The following is an 18653-nucleotide window of genomic DNA, read 5'->3' as shown; positions in this document are numbered from 1 at the left end:
GCTCACGTCTCCGGTAACCCGGTATTCGGTGGACGTTTATGCGTTTATGAACAAGTAAGACTATAGTCATAGCTCGCGCGAATACGTGTTACCGCTTACGGAATACCGGATAATCAGAGGCAGCATCTTACCAGCTGCGCAAGTAACGACCTGTCTTGCGGTGCTTCGTTCAACTACAACGTGTTAAAAATATTTCTGCACTGCACTACAGCCCTCATCGGAGGAAAGTAATCAGAGGCGCACTATGCTAATGATCATGTCGCTGTCGACGCTTCACGTCAGCAGCTAAGGAAACATGTTCGCTGATCGCAATAATTGTGCGCTGGGTTTATAAGTACACTTCCACAAGACGGCGTTGCCGGGATATTCCAGTATTTGTAAATGATAATACGTCGCAAGGACAGGCTAAAGCTATCTATGGAATGCTCACGTCTGTGTACTCTTGTTTTTACTAGCTCCGCCGCCTATGTGCAATGACAGTGGCATGAGGCGTCCTTGCATTGGAAGCAACGTGGGTCGGAATTTCGCTGCCTTTATCGGCGCAGCGACGGAAGAAGGGCACATGCCAATCGACTGCGGCCCCGTTCCCGTCGCTCCACTTCTCCACTACGGCGGCAATGCGCCAATTAAATTGATATCGGAACGCCGCATGCAGTGCCCGTCCAGGCATGCCCGTCATCATATTTCAGTGTAGTGATCGTAATTTTTTTTATCGTTAACATACCAGAATGATTACAAATGATTAGTTCTGAGCGGCAAAGTAAGTGCATGTAGAAACCTTCTTCGAGGCAAATAGAGTGTTGTCATTGCCAACACTGCCTAGAATTTTGGCTTCGGTGGTTCAGATGCGCTGCAGCACATTAGTTCGGCCAAACATTTTTTCCTGCCGAGTGTCACACCACAGCAGCCCGTAAAACTTGTCTTAAAATAAAAACAATATGTCTTGCACGGCTATATATATGCGTGTACACTCTTAAACACTCGATCGGCAGACCTTACAGCAAAGAAAAGAAAAAAAAACGTTCACTTCCTATATTCTATTTGTTCGCGAGAAATGGTGGCTTTCGTCCCAGGGGTGTGCAGTTATATTCCGTCAATTTTGTCTCTGTAGCGGGACGGCGTATTACGCTTCTCTTAGACTCGTCTGCGGAGTGACTTCACGAGTGCCGCCAAAAAGTGTTTGTCTAGCAGATAATTTATGTATTCATACTATAAACCAACCGCGGACACAAGACTGCGACTAACTCCCGTATTGAGCGATAGAGGAGCGGAAAGTCAGTTCAATATGCTTTCCGGGGCCCCTTTACCGTGAAGTGCGCCCAGACCAGTCAGCCACGTTCAATAATATTTTTACGGATTATAACACAGTCGGGACTTGCCAGTGACCCCGACTCGAGCGCCTCTGATACTTATGCGATACGCGTTAGCTAATCACAAGTACGCAGCCACATAGCCGCACGGTCAGACTGCTACAGTCTGATAAGGTTATACGTCGACGGACAAAGACAAGTAGCGCGGCTACTGTACACGTGATCTGCATACCGCCTCGCGTCCGTGACTGCCATGCCCAGAAGGCCAGACGTTTCGGAATACACGCAGGGTTTCCCCGAGTTAATCGAGTCTGGCATCGTTTGTTGGACGATGCCGGTGGCGTACGTGCGCGAACTCCACATCGGTGGACGCGCATACTTATTGTCGACCAACAAGTGATAAAACGTCCGGTAAAGCGTATAGGCGACCGAAGAGAAGGATATCCCAACCACGCCAGTGATAAATTCTCGTCGAAGATGAAACAAGAACGAAAGTCACAAACACACACAAAAAAAGAACGGGGCTTCAGCGATCTCCGAACTCATTTGCTGCGAGAGCAGCAGGTTATCAGCGTACGCGGCCACCTTCGCGAGAACAACGACTTAGCGATGCACATACCGTCGTCGTCCTGAACCGCTACAGCATTTATTACCTGTTGTGGTCGCCAGAATTTATGCACACACTCAAGACGCAGTTTCTGGAATGTTTATCAACAGATAGAAGCTTACGTAAGCAAATCACTGACTGCCATGCATTCCAACATTCCACGTCCTTTGCAGTCACGATGTGGTCGACAGCCTCACTTTCATCATCATCATCATCATCATCATTATTATTATTATTATTATTATTATTATTATTATTATTATTATTATTATTATTATAGATGTTTACCTTTAAAAGGAGTTCTTCACGGCTATGTCGCAAACCAACTTCCTCTCAAGAGTAGTAGTGGAACTTACGTAATGGGTCGACACGCATATCAACCATGCAATGGCGAAAATCTAAATGGTGAACTATGTCCAAATGCTGCTTACCAGCGTCGTGCCGATTTTCCTATCATTGACACAATCGAACTGAGTCACAACATGACAAACTTCGCAGAACGCAATGACAGCGCACATTCGAATTATTGCTCAGCTTTAGAATGCGAACGGGCTCGTAAATGCGAAGGGCGCGTAAAGTTCGAAATAAAAGGCGGTTGGAAGATTGGTGGAATAAAAGCGGGGAAACGACACAAAACGGAGACGTACAAAAACAAAGTTCACAATAGGGAGTCAGAGAATTTGGTTAAGGGAATTCCTCGTGTTTTTTTTTTTTTTTAACCTAGGTATGACATTAGGCAGTATAGTAGCAAGAGCTTGGTGGCGCAACCCACCGCCCCGTACCAAAGGGGACGCTCATAACATCCATCCATCCATCGACAACGCGACGAGAGGCACCGCGGAGTGGAGGGCTCCAAGATCAGGTCGGACAATCTGGAAATCTTTCACGTGCACGCAAGGCGCGCTAAACGAGTTTCCCTGCGCGCAACCACCATTGGAATGCGGCCGCTGCGGGCAGGAATCGGAAGCGCGACTGAACCAGCTTTGTCTCAGATTAGATTTAGTAGCCCATAATTACTACCACAAGAGCGATACTGAAAAGTTCGAGACGCGTGCATCCTGCGTCAACTCACTGATAACGTACACATTCTGTTAGTGGTGCTTTCTTCTTTCCGCTATCTCTTTTACGCATTACAGCTGGATCAAAGCGTAGTGTTTTGGCCTAGCGCTACCGTTCTACACCACTGTCGACATGACAGCGACAGCAAGCGCGTAGTAAACCCCGCGCATGCGAAGTTTTGGGAAACCATTGGTACAGCGCCACAACAATAACGCCGTGCTAAAACACAATCTGTGACCAACGCAGCCATTTTAGACGCAGCGACGTAGCCATAGAATATGAAACGTATTAGGCTAATTGAAGGTGGTAAAATGAGCCCACTCACGTGAATTACAAGCCGGAACGGAAAGCAAGGGAAGCCACCGTGAACCTAATCATACAGCTCGTCCTATACGCTCGCCGTGTCCTTCTGTAGATTTCCGCGCGATGTCTCCAATTCGGCATGTCCACGTGACACGTGAGGATTGAGTCCGGTTGGTCATCTAACGCCTCGGAACAACTAGTGCACACCTCAGCGAAGCTACACCGTCCAAGGTCGGTGCGCACGATGGATCGGCCGCTGCCTGCTCAAGTTGGCAGACAACGGAGCACTTCAAGTTGATTGCCTGTTTACGGTTAATCCCCTCTTGACCCGTCGCCAGTATTCCAGCTCCGACTTGCACGTCTTATCTGCGGCCAAGGTGCGGAAAACTGGGAACAAAAACATTTCTGATATTGCGCTGTCCCAGAGGAGTTGTCCCTACTAAGCCAGAGATATTGCCGAACGTAACTTGCCTTCTTTTACTGCACACAGCCGCAGGCTTGAACTCGTGCGGTGTTGCCCAGTGCAATCATTTACAGGCTCACTTTTCAGCTCCGCTATATATATATATATATATATATATATATATATATATATTATTTTCTTTCATCCCTAGAGCAAAGTGCTTACTTTCTTACCGCGAACTTTAAGAACGTGCGATCACGCGCGAGATTGCCACGTGCGAACGGTCAACGACCGAGGGCGCTAACCTTATGTCAGCCGTTGTTCTAGAAACACCTGCAAACAGCCGCGAACCAAGCTGTAGAACTTCTCGAACAAGTCGGCAGGCTTCATGGTAGGTATGCCTTTCCATATATAATGACTCTTCAACTTCCTCGGCTTTCTGTCGTTCTAAGCCACAAGGATTCCTAGAAAACCAGACTATTCAGCTGTCATCGAACTACTACTAATACTACTTTTGGTACTGAAACAAACAAATAAACAGACAGTGAGTCTCTCAAGTTCCCCGTACGAAGTTATTTCAATTCGGTTTATTCAGTATTACTACATGACGTCAGGAGCACAGACAAAATAGCCATTTTGATGAATAACTTGAAGAATCATGTGCCCCCAGTGGAATACAGCCGGGTGCAACGTAGGCGTGCATGCAGATTTACAACCTATGCAAACTGCTTATGTATAGCACAAGGCCCAATCACGGTTAAGTTATAAATGCCCGCACTCGACCAAACAACAGACAAACAAGCTCTCATCGCCGCGAAAAGTTGTGTGAAAACTTCGCCAAACTAACAGAACGTCGTGCGTGATAATGAATAGTTACTAACAGCGTTCTATAGCGTAATATACAAAAACGGAAAAGAACCACACACGATTGGACTGGCGCTGATTTGTTCGTATGTTTTCTTTTCCCTCGTTGTCCTTAGCGCTCTTAAGACTCATCGATATGAACCAACTCTCCCAAGTTAAGGTACTGTTATTAAATCCCTTTCTATCTTATCTACCTTTCGTTCAAGTAATCTAACCAGACAGAGGCACACAGTAAGACGAGTACATTAAGTAAAGAATAGTGCCCGAACGAGGGATGTCGCTGTGCCCACGCTTCAACAAGGGATATCCTGTCGTCTTCATAGCCCGGACTACGGCAAGCCCCTTTGTCGAAAGGTTGGCTCCAGAGAAATTCCTTGACCGACAACTTCTGGCTCTTGAGGTAAGACCGGGAAAATGAGATTAAAGACAGCGACGTGGTGGAGCGCCTGTGAAACAAAATTCTGGCCATCGATGCTTTGAAATCTGCACACGACTACTGCGGAAAGTTCCGATAACAATGGCGATTACGTAGCGATGAGATACAATCTCACTCTGTTTCCGTTGTCACTGTTTACGAAGTCACTATGTTTCCAATCTCACTCTGTTTTCCGTACCCTTTGATTACCCCTACCTCCTTCCTTTTTTTGCTCTTTCTGAGCTGCGCTACAAGCCTAAAACATACAATCTCACTTTTTTTTTTTTTTTTAGAGGAAGGAAACCCAGGTCGCACTGTAATCGCTTCTACGGAAGGCGTGCGGTGTTTTTGAATTTCCTTACTTCAAGCACTTACTGATTCCAAGGCCTCTGGCAGCGAGGTTCGCACGCAGGTCGAATCCGTCAACCTTCTCTCGTCGGCGCCCAAAGCGCCGCGCCCGTCCCGTTGTTGCTCAACGCGCAATCAGCTCGCGGTCCACGCTGTCCGACGAGCGAGCGACCCAATCCGTGCCACGGCGACACCGAGGAAGACAAAAGGGCGAGCCAAGTCGTCGCAACGTTGCGGGCCGTCGACACACCGGCTAACGGCCCGCGGCTACACACAGGGTTGACACAGACACGCGTCCCGCTTCCGGCTTCTCTCGCTGTGAAAGCGCGAACATCAAATAGCATGAGACGCGAGTGAGCGAAGCCCCCCGAGCCGCGCTATCTCGCGTCATCGTGGGACCAATTCAAGCTGCCGCGTGCTCCGCCGGTGACGGCAATCATGACAGTCCATCGACGTCTATAGTCCTACCCTCGATAAGAGAGTGGGGGGAAACAACGGGGGGGAGGAGAGCAGCAGATGTCAACGACCAGAGATGTTGCGCACGCTCCCTGCAGTCTTATTTGTCCGTGATCCGCGCTGCCCAAGCGTGCTGCACACACTCCGGCGTTTAGAGCTGTCGAAGACAACGGAGGCGCTTCGGAGAGAGTTAATGCGGCGATGTCTCGCGAAGAGTGACGACGGACGTTCGCGACTATCGTGGCCGAACTTAACCACGTGGTCCCTGCATCCGGCGCGAATGTTTTCTAGGTGCTTCAGGACGAGTATTGTCATCGGGTTGTTTACGGGACAGGTAAGAAAGAAACTGACCGAAAGTGAGGATGTCGGCAGTACTGCTTGAAGCCTTCGCACTTGATCGAATAGTGTGCTTTTTGTTTCTCACTGACTCGAACTACAGAATCTTGTATAGAAGTGTATGAGTGACAAAGACGAAGCTATTCGCAGGGGAAATGAGTGGCCTAGAATGCAAAAATCATCAAGCGCGCTGCCATTGTGCCAGGAGTATTGTGTCAGGAGTCGTCGTATGCTGAAGCCCAAGTTCTAACATAAATGCATATTACTTACGCAAACACAGTGCCACGCTCATCGGAAACGCACGAAAACTTCCAGAAATAAGGCAACCGTATGCCTTGACTTGCTCTATTGGCTGGAAGGGTACTTTGACCACGTCCACCAAATTTCAGTTTCAGCATCTGCTGAACACTATATTCGCCAAGAGCTTGTCTAGAGATCACTGTTGCCAAAATCTTGTGCTATATGTAGCGCCTCTTGATTGCAAGCGCCAAGAATAACCCAAAGAGTATACGGGAAGCTTTACCTCAACAGGACGGCGCTGGTTTGCAATGGCACTGTCATATTCTTTGACTGGAACTTTTGAATTATACAGCGTGATCTGTTGCAAAGTATAGCCTTTGGATTCATCGCTTTTTTGACACGGTATACTTCTATAGAAAATTAAGCCCGTACGGACATGTTAGCCAATCCCCCTGTTAATACTCGCATGTCAGATCACATGCTCTGTGGACTACTGCAAGCAGAATATGTAGGTGGGTCATGTACCACTGCTAGTGCTTTAGAGCAGGTAGCACTTGCGCATGCTTGCAACAGTCCAACGCGGATAAAGGGGGCATCAAGGAAGCTCTCGTCGATGCGAGTTACAACGGTGGTTGCTTTATAATCAACACAGAGGCTGCGCATTAAAACGAGACCAGAACAGGAAATGAACGAACGATTGAATTCTGAGGTTTTACGTGCCAAAACCACGATTTCATTATGAGGCGCACAGTAGCGGGAAACTCCGGATTAATTTTGACCACCAGGGGTTCTTTAACGTGCGCCCACTGGACGGGACAGGGGCGTTTTTGCATTTCGGCCGTATCGAAATGCGGCCGCTGCGGCCGGAATATGATCCTACATACATTTGATTTCATCCATTTGAGATTTTATTTATATATATATATATATATATATATATATATATATACATACATACATATCAAATCCATTATGAACATGACCTCGTGCTTATAACATAGCAGCGTAACGCCATAGCCGTTAAGCCACCACGGCGGGTCCGAACAGGAAGGAGCCTATTGCACCGTAATAAGTATGCACGAACTATAGACCTGCCACAAGTAGTGATCAGATATGGTTTCACTGAACACGACCAAGTTGCGGCGTCCGTTCATTTCAGAAGAGATCGGCGTGGGCATCCCACTGCTGTGAGCGATCCAGGCTGGCGCTTGAGTACTCAAGTGACGCCGTCCGTCAAGGACTTCCTGTGGGAAACGTTTCTCGAGGGACAGCCGGCGCGAAGCGCCTGATGAATTAAGGCCCGCCGCGTAACGAAACCATTACGACGACCGCAAGGACGACGGAATCCAGGCCAATGGTCTATAGACATGGCGGAGACATTGAACCATGTCTTTTTCAACAGAGTCGTACGCTACAAGCTGGTGCCATCCTTTTTTTTTAGTAAAGTCCGCTGTCTTGCGGTAGTTCCGCGTGGTTTGAATACAGCTACCCTTTATTTTTCGCAGTGGTCTTCGAGCTGTCTCTGTCTAACTAAAACTTATATTTGTCCAAAATTTCCAGAGCAGGTCAGTCAATCAATCAATCAATCTGTATTTATGTTGTAGTTCCGAACGGCGACGCGCAGCGTGATATGCGACGCCCCCTAGAGAAAGAGATAGGGTAAGCAGAACGCAGGATAGGAACGACAGGTATGTTTACCAAATGTCCAGTTAGGTTAGGGTGTAGGGCGGAAGAGCAAGGGAGAAAGAAGATAAGCGGGCGAACACCCAAATCCAATTCGGATCACCTCGCGTCTCCACGATGTGGATGCCATCCCGCTTAAAAGCTTTTTCCTCGTTGGCTGCCGATAACGAGGAATGATGTATGGCATGTGAATCCCGAACATGAGACGATGTGCGGAACCCGCAGCTACGACGCGAGTGACCCTAACTGGCGCTCGCATTTATCCTGATTACCAATGAGAAGAGCAGCTATAGAGGCAGCAATCGTTGGTCGAATCTTCCCTCTGTTCCAACAAAGCCGAGACAGAGAGTTCTCTGTTTTTTTTTGTTTTTCTTTTGCGGCCTGTTTCATCAGTCTTTCGCCTTCATCACCAAGACACTAATGGGAAACGCATTCAAATGGAGTCGCGTGCACGGAGGACACTATTAAGTACTCGACTAAGCTTAGCCTGCCGAGTGAAATAAGTAGCGCATAGACATTGCCATATAACTACGGCTTCGAATAAATGACTAACCGATCTCTGAAACAAAATAACTTGGCCAACAAAAGAAGAGACTGACGCCAGTCTCACGTACGTGAAAACCGGCCTTCGGGGAAAAAATATATTCTCTCTCTCTCTCCTGTCGTGATTTATCTAAATGAGTCAGAAGCCAATGCACACACACACACACACACACACACACACACACACACACACACACACACACACACACACACACACGGAGAGAGAGAGAGAGAGAGAGAGAGAGAGAGAGAGAGAGAGAGAGAGAGAGAGAGAGAGAGAGAGAGGTCTGGGCTAATGAATTCGTAAGCGCAGACAGCGGTATTCCTAACAACGCGCTCAGGACAACCGGGTCGAGTTTCGACTCGCGCAAGTACTACAGATACCTTGGGAACAAAACGACGGTCGGGTCCCAAGAAGAGAGAACGTTTTCATTTTCACAACATTCTCGCAACGCGTTGACCGCCGAGAAGGGAGGCACGCCTTCTTTCCCACCCTTTGAATAATGAAAGACATCCGCGGCTTCCATTAATCAGTCACTCTCCTCCTCCTCTTGCTTGAACAGCCGTCAAAGGGAAGTCCACGTTTTAAAACAGCGAGACTGGATAAGCGATCGAACGAACCCGTTTGATATAGTCGACGACCCGCCCGAGTAGTGCAACCAACCAGGAGAACACCCGGAACAATCCGCAACGGAAACTAAGGGCCACGAGCCAAGGAACGCGTAAGCCAGTAGCCGCCGTGGAAAATAACGCCAGCGTAACCCGCGGACGAAAGAACGTTCCCCCGTCGCTAGGGTGCACTCGCGATGGCAGGCGCATCGCGCGGCCCGAAGCGACGTCACACATGAAGTGCCGCGCGAGATGTCTTATCTTTATGGAGACGGCCGCCAAGAGTCCGGGCGCTCGTTATCGCGCGAGCTGCAATGCGCCCGATCGAGGGGCCGGGAACTCCTTGCAGTGACGGTTTCAAACACGCCTTGCACACCCCTGCAAGCAGCGGGGGCCGCGGTGCGCTCCGTATACCGCTCCAAAGCGAGGGAAGGGGGAGGGGCGACCCTTTTGATATGCCTCGCAGACGGACAACATCTGACGCCAAGCATACGGTCGTCTATTCGCAGAACGACACGTAACCGACCCTCATCGATGTTTTCCAAGTTCTAGACTGCGGCGATAAGCTATATAGCTTCTCAGGCGACCACTTCTTGCTAGCCCCGAATAGCTTCCAAGACGGGAAAGGGAGGACGCTAGTCACGCTGCTATACTGGGGAAAAAAACAAACAATAAGAAGCCGAGTTAAGGCTCCTTGAGAAGATGAAGAAAACAGAACATCCCGCTGCTGCGACACGGTGGTATATACCGGCTGCTGGTGTTTTGTGCAGCTCCTTAAAACATCGGTAGTCGTCGCTATTTGTGTCATTCACGTTATTCGGCGTCCGTCTATCGCCCCGCCACCCCTTTTTTCTTCTTTCGGGCCGATTCCGTGGAGCCATTTTTGTCCCCCTCCTCCCCGCGATGTCTCCGCCAGCCCTAGCGAAGCTTATCTGCGAAGGCGAGCTCTGGAATCCGGACAGCGAAGAAACGTGTCCTTATCGACGCCACGTACCTGTGCCAAACAAGACACCTCAGCGGTCGCATCCTCGATTCAGGCCGCGCACGCGCGTACGGCTGGAGCAGTGCAGACATCCTGAACCCACTAAGTGGGCCGCGTTTCAACGGGTTACCCTGATCGAACGAGGAAACAAAACTGCGACGATAAGTTTCCCGGACGCTCGGATAGCTTGTAAAGCATTTCTTCTACGACGAAGTGCCTTAGTTGATGCGGTAGTACGGAGCAGAAAAGAAGCGTTAGAAGAGTAAGGTGCGATTGACGTCTCCGTATCTTAACAGCGCCCATGTAGAAGTTTAAAGCATTTTAATATACCGACGTGCGCGTTTTCCGCAAGACATCGGACTGGTATATACGTTGCGTCCCAGCGAATGTTAGCCAAACTTTCAAACGAAAAACAAATTATTAAAGGAAAACGTAAGACCTACTGTGTTTGGTCGTACGTGGTCTGACGCGGTCTGAAATCGTATCTCGAGCCGTGCATCTTAAAACTTTTTTTTTCTTAGTTGAACAGCTCGGCTAACGTTAGTTTGGACATCTTGTAGCATATACCGAAAGGAAGAACATGTTCTAAGCTTTTATAGAGGATGCTACACAGATGGAAAATGTAATGTTCTCAGACGTTCAAGAAACCCACTCTGAGAAGAGATGAATAGTTACACGTGGAGTTCGCTGTGCTAACCTCTAAAAAACTGAAGATCATACCGGTATTGGCGAAAACTTGAGTAGCACATCGTTTCACGCCGTGAAGAGACTAACGCAATTTGGTGCTGATTGTCTCATGTTGTTCTTTTGCCTTTAAACAGGCGTTCTCTCTGTGCCTGCAACGAGGCATTGAATATCTTCGCACCCAGACAGGACTTAACAGAAATGCAAAAGTCGGCCTAGAGCTATAGCTTCCTCTGGCTCGCTAATCTGCACTGGGGAACGGGGACGGGTATGGAAATGATGAGGATGCAGAGAAGAAAGTGCCCATGTATACTAGTGTGCCACGTTGCGGCGTATAAAATCGTGCGCCTAGCCGAGGGGCTCGTAAAACAAGTATAAAGCTGCCATTATAATCCAGCCTACACTGATCGAGTTGGGACCAGACACGCACAAAAAACAGTCATCGGAGTTGCTATCGACGTGTGCAATCGAAAAGAGCTTCTGTAGCGTTCTCGCGCGTGCATCGGGCAAACTCTGCCGCAAATACTCTGAATACACCTCAGCCTTAATTCTTCTGGCGCTAACCCAAGTGGTGAGCAGCGAATAAGCAATAACTATCGGAAAACATTTCGTAAAGTTGTTTTTCAGATACGGCACAAGTGATGCACCAGTACAGGGAACTCGCGAAGGCAATAACATCGCACACACGCGCGTTAAAACGCGCACAGCTGCATGCAGCCCCTCGTACACATACGGCAGTGTTATTTCGAGGCATTCTCGTACCTCCGAGCGTTGTGTGTGCAGACTCCGCATTGCAAGCTCAATGCTTTTAGGAACGAATGTTTCGCAGTAGTTAACCGATTACCTTGGATTGTGCAACGCAGCTTTGTGGTGTTGCTTCGCCGTTGACGTGGCGTCACGGCTTCAAACGCCACTTTTACGAGAGAGCACTGCGGCCTCTAAGAGTACATTGGAGTAATCAGAGACCACGTAGCCAACATTTCGTTGGCAAGCAGGAGTACACCCCACCCGCGAAAAAAGAAAGACAAGAAAAAAAGAAAGGCAGCGTGTATATGCGTAAAAAACAGGCGGCCGGACGACCCAAAGAATGCCCTTGGATCCAATCAGTAGCTAGATGCGTCTGCTTGTGATGCGAGATGTCCACGGTGTACAAGCTTGCTGCTGGTCGTCGTTACAGCAGCCGAAGGTTACGGCCAGACAGAGTCAGATTAATTAAAACCTGCAAATCCAATCATATAGCAGCAACATGCGCTTGCATTATCAAAAAGAACCTATAGGCACTATAGCGCGTAAAACAGAACAAAAGTTCACCTTTGATTCCTAGTACGAGTTGAACGCGACAGCATATATTATGCATGAATGTACCGAAGGAAAAGTGTGACGATGTCCCGCTCTTCCATTTTCTTCCCCCACCCGCCTACCCTGCGCAATACCGCCTTTTAACATTTCCATTAGCTTCCACGGCACCGGTAAACGAGGGTAGTGTTGAACGCCACAGAGAATTGCGACAGCCCGCTATGCGTATAGATAACGTTACCGCCATATGCGTGCCTTGCGCATTCTAGGGCTGCGAACTTTGCAAGCGGGACGCAGTAAGCGGTCGGAGTCGTCGAATGTGCCTTGCGTATTCCCACGGGCGGTCAAGTGCAGGATAAACCGCAGCAGCGCTGCACGGATGCCTGAACTGTCGCCGATAGGGTATGAGAGCAAGCAGCCCCGTGGCGTGCAGCGACGCGTAACTGCGGCGTTATACAGCGCTGCGTATGTACAGCGAACGAACGAACGCGTACGAGTCAAGGCCTGCGTTGCGTTAACGGGTCGCCCCGTCTGCCGTCACAGCGTACGTTGTTTACACACGCAAACAAACGCACGCGAGACCTCTCTCTCTCTCTCTCTCTCTCTCTCTCTCTCTCTCTCTCACACACACACACACACACACACACACACACTTGTGAGCAGCTGCGCGTCCTTCCCACGAGAGACGTGTGCCGCCATGGATGAGTCATGCGTGCGATGTGTGTATAGTCTATGCGTGTACATGGGGAAAAGGGACCACGCGTACTGCGGAGCCACCAGCGGATGCAGTCTGTTTACACTTTTGTGAGCCTCGCACGAACCAGAGAATTATTGCGAAGCCGTTAGGAGGCTGCAGGCCGGAAGCCCCGACAAGAAACGCGTTATTCTGCAGAATTTATTGAGATTCATCGATATTGTGTATAGGGTACAGTAGACAACTTCGACGGATCGTTTGTGGAGTTCACACGCTGTCTAAAAAAGAAAAAAGAAAAAGAAACACGCTAGGCGAATATGCTGTGACCTCATGCTGCAGATTGAACTGCTTTTAAGGTAAAGTGTGTTCAGGCAACTGAAAAAAGTGTACCGCACGGAGAAAGTAGGTCTATGTATGTTTTGTGAGGAGAGAACAAGAAGAAATGAAGAAGAGACCTTTCCGTGATTCATCCGAAACTAAATTCAAGCCAAGCCTTTGCATCTACAGGACAACAGTCCGTGCAAATTTAAGGCGACGAAGATTGAGAACTTTTTAAATGTAATAAAAAAGCAAACGCGAAGTGTGCGAGCTCACCTAACGATTAATTTTTCTTTATGCCTTTTTTTTTTCCCTCTTGGACGCTTCTTATTCGCTCGAGATAGTGTTTGCCGATTCGGGTCGCCTGCCCGGGTGACCGTCGGTGACCCATTTTCCCAGATTCTCATAATTTATCAAACAACGTGAAATCCCTCGGTCAGCTCAGCAGAGTGGGAAAAGTGCGGCAAGAAATGGTCGTCAGTGCGACCGAGTTCCGTGAGCTCTTTGGCCACGCTCACCGGCATCCGGCAGCCGATGACGTCATCGACAAAGGCGGCAACGGATCGGGGCGGAAAGAGCCGCTATACGTGGTACTTGCTCCGGAAAACAAAAGCGCGCGTGTGTGCGCGTTCCTCCCACGAACGCCTGGTGCGTCCGACGCAGCTTCCGAGTGACACAGATAGGCTCGCAGACAGCGAAGGAGTGTCAGGTATTTTTTTTTTCGGATGCGTCGACTTACAGTGTTACGCGCTATCTGAAAAGCGTTGCGCATCGTTCGGGAAAGCACGCAATGCTAGGCGGCCATAATTTCCGTGTATGAAGGAAGCGTTCATGATGCGTTGCATCAGTGAAGAAAACTTCCTTTTTTTTCGTACAGCTGCAGCTGTATATGGCAATTTTCGTGCGGCGGCGGCAACGTATGGCCGTGCGGTTGACATCGAGGAAGCAGAAGCTGATTTCCGACCGGAGCCGTCGCAGCATCCAGGAACAGCCGTTGGGTATAGCGGAGAGCGTAAACGTGCTGAGCTCGGACCTCGTTATAACGAAGTTGAATGGGAGGCAGAATGGAGTCGTTATATCGATTACTTGCTTATATTCATTATTCCACGCATACTGCACCGTGAATTCATATGGAGATTTGAAGGGAAATTTCTCTTACTTCGCTATATACATTATTTCGTTATATCCCGCTTCCTTATAACGATGTTTGATTGTAGTGAATGGCCTAAACGAATCGGGTGAATCAAAGGACTTGCACAGGACATAGTGAAGCGTTTGGAAAGTATATTGGGTATATTCCGGGTAGTGGCAGGATTTTCCAGGGCTTCCGAAGGGTGTAAGAACTCCTTTATAGAGATTCACTATCTTTGATGTCAGAGTTGTGTCGGATTGGCATACATAGGCAAATGTTTCTTTTCTTTTTTCTTCCTTTTCTTATTCCACAATATGATAGTTCTAGTAGTGGGAGAAACCTGAACCACGTAAGAGGTGCAGAGTGAGATTTCATCCCATTTGTCTTACCCTGACAGCCTATGACTACGATATCCACGTCTGTGTACTATGTAAAAACTAATCTGTTAGAGCGCAGCGAAGAACTTCGCGCCTTTTAATTTGGTCGTGAACCCGCTCCGCAGCGGATGCGCAACGAAGAGTGCGAACGTGTGCGAATAAATGTTGTGCAACGGAACGAGTCGTTGCTTTCCGGTGTCCCGTATCTAACGCACACACAAGCTGCAGAGTGCGACATCACGAAGGTGCGGCCTTCACATTATGCGCAGCATAGTGTTTCCGGCAAAAATTACCAGGGGGCGCTCTGGAGCTGCGGTCATTGCGGTCGTTGTCGAAGATTGGAAGATTGGTGGAAGAAAAGTAGGGAAACGACAAAAAAAAAAAACGGAGACGTACAAAAGCAAAGTTCGCAATAGGGGGTCAGAAATTTTGATTGCGCCAGTTCATAGAGTTTTTTCTTTAACCTAGGTAGGACATTAGGCAGTATTATGGCAAGAGCCTGGAGGCGCAACGTACCGCCCCGTTCTAAAGGGGACGGTCATAACATCCATCCATCCATCCATCCATCCATCCATCCGTCCATCCACACGTTGTGAGACCCGTAGGTAACGCACAGATTCCAGAAGCGCTTATATTTCAAGCGGGTGGAAGCATCAACGGGTCAGCGGTCTAAGAAAGACGCTTGGAGTATTGGCGGGGGGGGGGGGGGAGGAGAAACAGGGAAGAGATAGATACGACTGTATCCGTTACAGGCATGTGTAGCGGTACAAGGTAAATAGGGAAGTTGAGGAAGAGAACGAAGATTAAGGAGATCTATACAAAGATACTGGAATGAAAAGCATGTGTGGAATACCTGATTAGCTCAAGCAGACTAGGTGACTATTTGTCAGCACCCTGTTTCAAAGGGGATGCCAATAAATCATCAGCATCATAATCATCGTTCAGCGACTAAAAGAATGAAGGGATATTATAGGTGTACTTGCCTCATCTTCGTGCTTGTGGCTTCAAGCGTTCTGGTGAAGTTATTTATTACGCTTTGTATGTCTAAATTTCCAAGCACTAACAGTTTTATAAACATTGGAAGGCATTAGTACTTACAATATTGGAAAGCATTAGTAACCATTACGAATTGTTCTTATTATACTTATAACACAACAGTTTGTTCTAAATTATGGGTTTGCAAAGTCAGGAAGTCGCATGAAGCGAGAAGAACGAAGTGTAGGCAAAGCAATGCATGTATACTATGCCCGGTGCTAGTATATCCCAAGGATCCATATCTACATATATGCCCGGTGATTCCGATATTGATCGCGAAGTAATAGACCACGAATGCGGTACTACCGTCCAAAGCCCACGAAAGTGGCCCGCAGCGCAGCTCGTACCCACGGATCATCAACGTGACGCGATCTACTTCACTGTTTGAAGAGCGAGAGCCTAGTTCAAACGACGCCCACATTATGCATAACGAGTACACGTAACCACGACGTTACTCACACTCGAGCGTCCGTTAACTAGCTGACGAATGCTTAACGACTCGAAAGGTCATCGCAACGAAATCGCGCCGCACGGATGCACTGCCGCGAGCGCCATACAGGCTGGCAAGCAGCGGCAACAAAACACCCCCGGCTGCAGCTATACGCCACAAGGTCGTCTGCCCTCGAAAGGAGTCCGCTAAGGACGAGGCCACAAACCCAAACAAGTCCGAAAGAGGGAGTGAAATGGGGAGGGTCAGAAAGAGAGGGAGTATGGCAAGCCAAGCGAGGATGCAGAGAGCAGACGAGGAGTATGGAAATAAAACGCCCGATAAGAGAACGACGCGGGATGCGGATGAGGCAACGCCAGAGCACGGTTCGCCGCCGGCTTCGGATTTCACCGAGACTGCATGGAAAGCACAGAGCGGCCCGCTCGCGAGCGGCGGCGTTCCCACCGCAACGCCGGAAAAGAAGGGGCCGACGACCTCGGCCCAGCAGCAAGCGGGCCGAGCGACGCTGCCTGCCGTCGCCCCGACGACGACGACAACCAGAAGCAGCAACGCACAGCAAGCCCCCGGGAGAACCCGCTGAGCGGCCGACGCGAGAGCGCAGTCAACGGGCCAGTTATACGCCGAGAGCCTCCGCCACGGCGGTGATGTCACGCCGCAGGCAGCAGATGCGCGCCACGTCGTATATACGGAAGCTTATAGGACGAGAAGAAGTTCGGGGGGGGGGGGGGGGTGGCCAGTTGTCCATCAAACTCGTCCACAATCCCGGGGGGGCCCCCGCGCGCAACTCGTCTCGCGTCCCGCTGGTCGGTGGCGGAAACGGGACTGACTGCTTTGCTGCGAAGGAAGAGTGGTTGGTTGGTTGGTCGCCGCTCACTCGCCCTCCAAGAGACGGTCGACCTCGGTGAAGCCTTCCTTCCTTCCTTCCTTACCGCTAGCTCGCTATTTTTATTTCTTGCTATTGTCCGCTCACAACTGCTGCGCGTCAGTGGCTGACGCGTAGTATACTACGAGTCGTGTTCTTGACAGGCGTCGACGGGAGAGAATGCGTGCAAAGAAGGGGTCCAACATCGAGCGGCATTGCGCGACGAGTGCCGGCCACGAATCAAAGCCTACACGTGGACGCTTGCAAAGACCCCGAATACAGTTTCCTTCGACAACGAAAACTCTCCCTCTGGCGATGCAGGCAGTTGTGGAGGCAAGAATTGGCTATGCGCGGCGCCTTAATGCGAGGTCCGTCCCTGCAGACACCTGTATGATGTACTGTTTCAGAAAAGGGAAGGAGATCTTGCCAGCGCCATTGTAATGCCGTGTTAAACGCGTTGTGAGGAGCTAATGCGTTGCAGTTGAATATTGTGAGAACGCTTGCTCGTGTCGCTATGAATATAACTCGAAATATGGAGCTGCCGGGCCCATCCTGTTCCATGAGCTTACGTATTCATGGTATTAGATACAAGCCGCGTGTTTTCGTCGCCGAGAAATGCACAATTTTCTTCGCTTCGAGAGCAATGGCTATAAAGGACACGTAAAGTGGGCAGCAGCAACATCCGTCCGATTCCTGCGCCATTCCGATTAAAGCTAACGGCATATTCGGTGAAAAGGCCTGCAGTACAAACGGAACGCTAGAACGAGCAGCGCGCCTAATCTTCGGTGCAAGCACACCCTCTGCCACGTCAACCATCCAACGATACTCAGGCTGATGCAGCGCAGGCAAACAGAACGTGCTGGCGTGATCCAACCGAATGTTCTGCGAAGCATGTACTAAACTGGCGTGCGCCTTCCTTCCACTTCTTGTCCAGACCAAGCAGATGATTAAAAATAACCTCTGGAGTGATTCCTCGCCTCAGCAGCATCTGCGAGGATAAGTGGTCGTGGCCAAGTGTTTTTATATAGGATACCAGTGGACGCTATTCAGGGCCAGTGATGCCTATTGAGTTCCTCTTGCGAAGCATGTTAAGATTGAAAACAAGCAGCTCGCTCATGACTCATTTTGGCTTGACATTCCAACATACTGTAGTAGCGTGACGTTCAATAACCGGCCCTACAGTGTGTCATCTGTACTGTGTGTTCCACTTTATGCTTTAGATTTCTCCTGTTGCTCTTCCTTTCCTCTTTCCTCTCCTCCTTCTTATCGTCCATTTGTGTGTTGCTGTCACCTCCCTTCTGAAGAGTAGGCAGGCGTCGTGCGCCTTCCGGTGGCAGTTGCCAGCCTGCTCCTCGCTTTCTCTTTCCTGTTAATTGTATGTATGTGTTCAAAACAAATAATTCAGACGCAGTAGAGCCGGCGACAAAATTTCACACCACGCTGAATACACACCGTGAAGGCTGGTACACAAAGCCATGTTGAGCAGTATTCGCAAGCCTGGTTTGCAAACCTCTACGGTGACAAGCAGATGTGGTTACTTACTGTGGCTTGCTGGAGGTTATACGGTTTTATGTCGATGATAGGACAGCGTATCTAGCATTACCTGCTTTCGTCATCGTCAATGCTTCCGAACATCTTGTTAAACAAAC

The 18653-nt window shown here is 49.2% G+C and overlaps 1 protein-coding gene across 4 annotated transcripts in view; it reads right to left on the bottom strand.

Annotated features, from left to right (window-relative positions):
- a (arc) overlaps positions 1-18653 on the bottom strand; it is a 213046-nt gene that overhangs the window by 74333 nt on the left and 120060 nt on the right. Inside the window, exon 1 of one of the 4 annotated variants that reach the window (XM_075685653.1) lies at positions 5337-5694. The exons of the other annotated variants lie outside the window; for them this stretch is intronic. The gene's annotated coding sequence lies outside the window, so the exon portion shown is untranslated. Of the gene's footprint in view, positions 1-5336; positions 5695-18653 lie in introns of those variants that run through there. 4 annotated transcript variants of the gene reach the window in all.

This window comes from Dermacentor variabilis, chromosome 3 (assembly GCF_050947875.1).
Source record: "Dermacentor variabilis isolate Ectoservices chromosome 3, ASM5094787v1, whole genome shotgun sequence".
NCBI classification, from domain to species: Eukaryota; Metazoa; Arthropoda; class Arachnida; order Ixodida; family Ixodidae; genus Dermacentor; species Dermacentor variabilis.
This window is presented reverse-complemented; position numbering and strand designations above follow the sequence as displayed.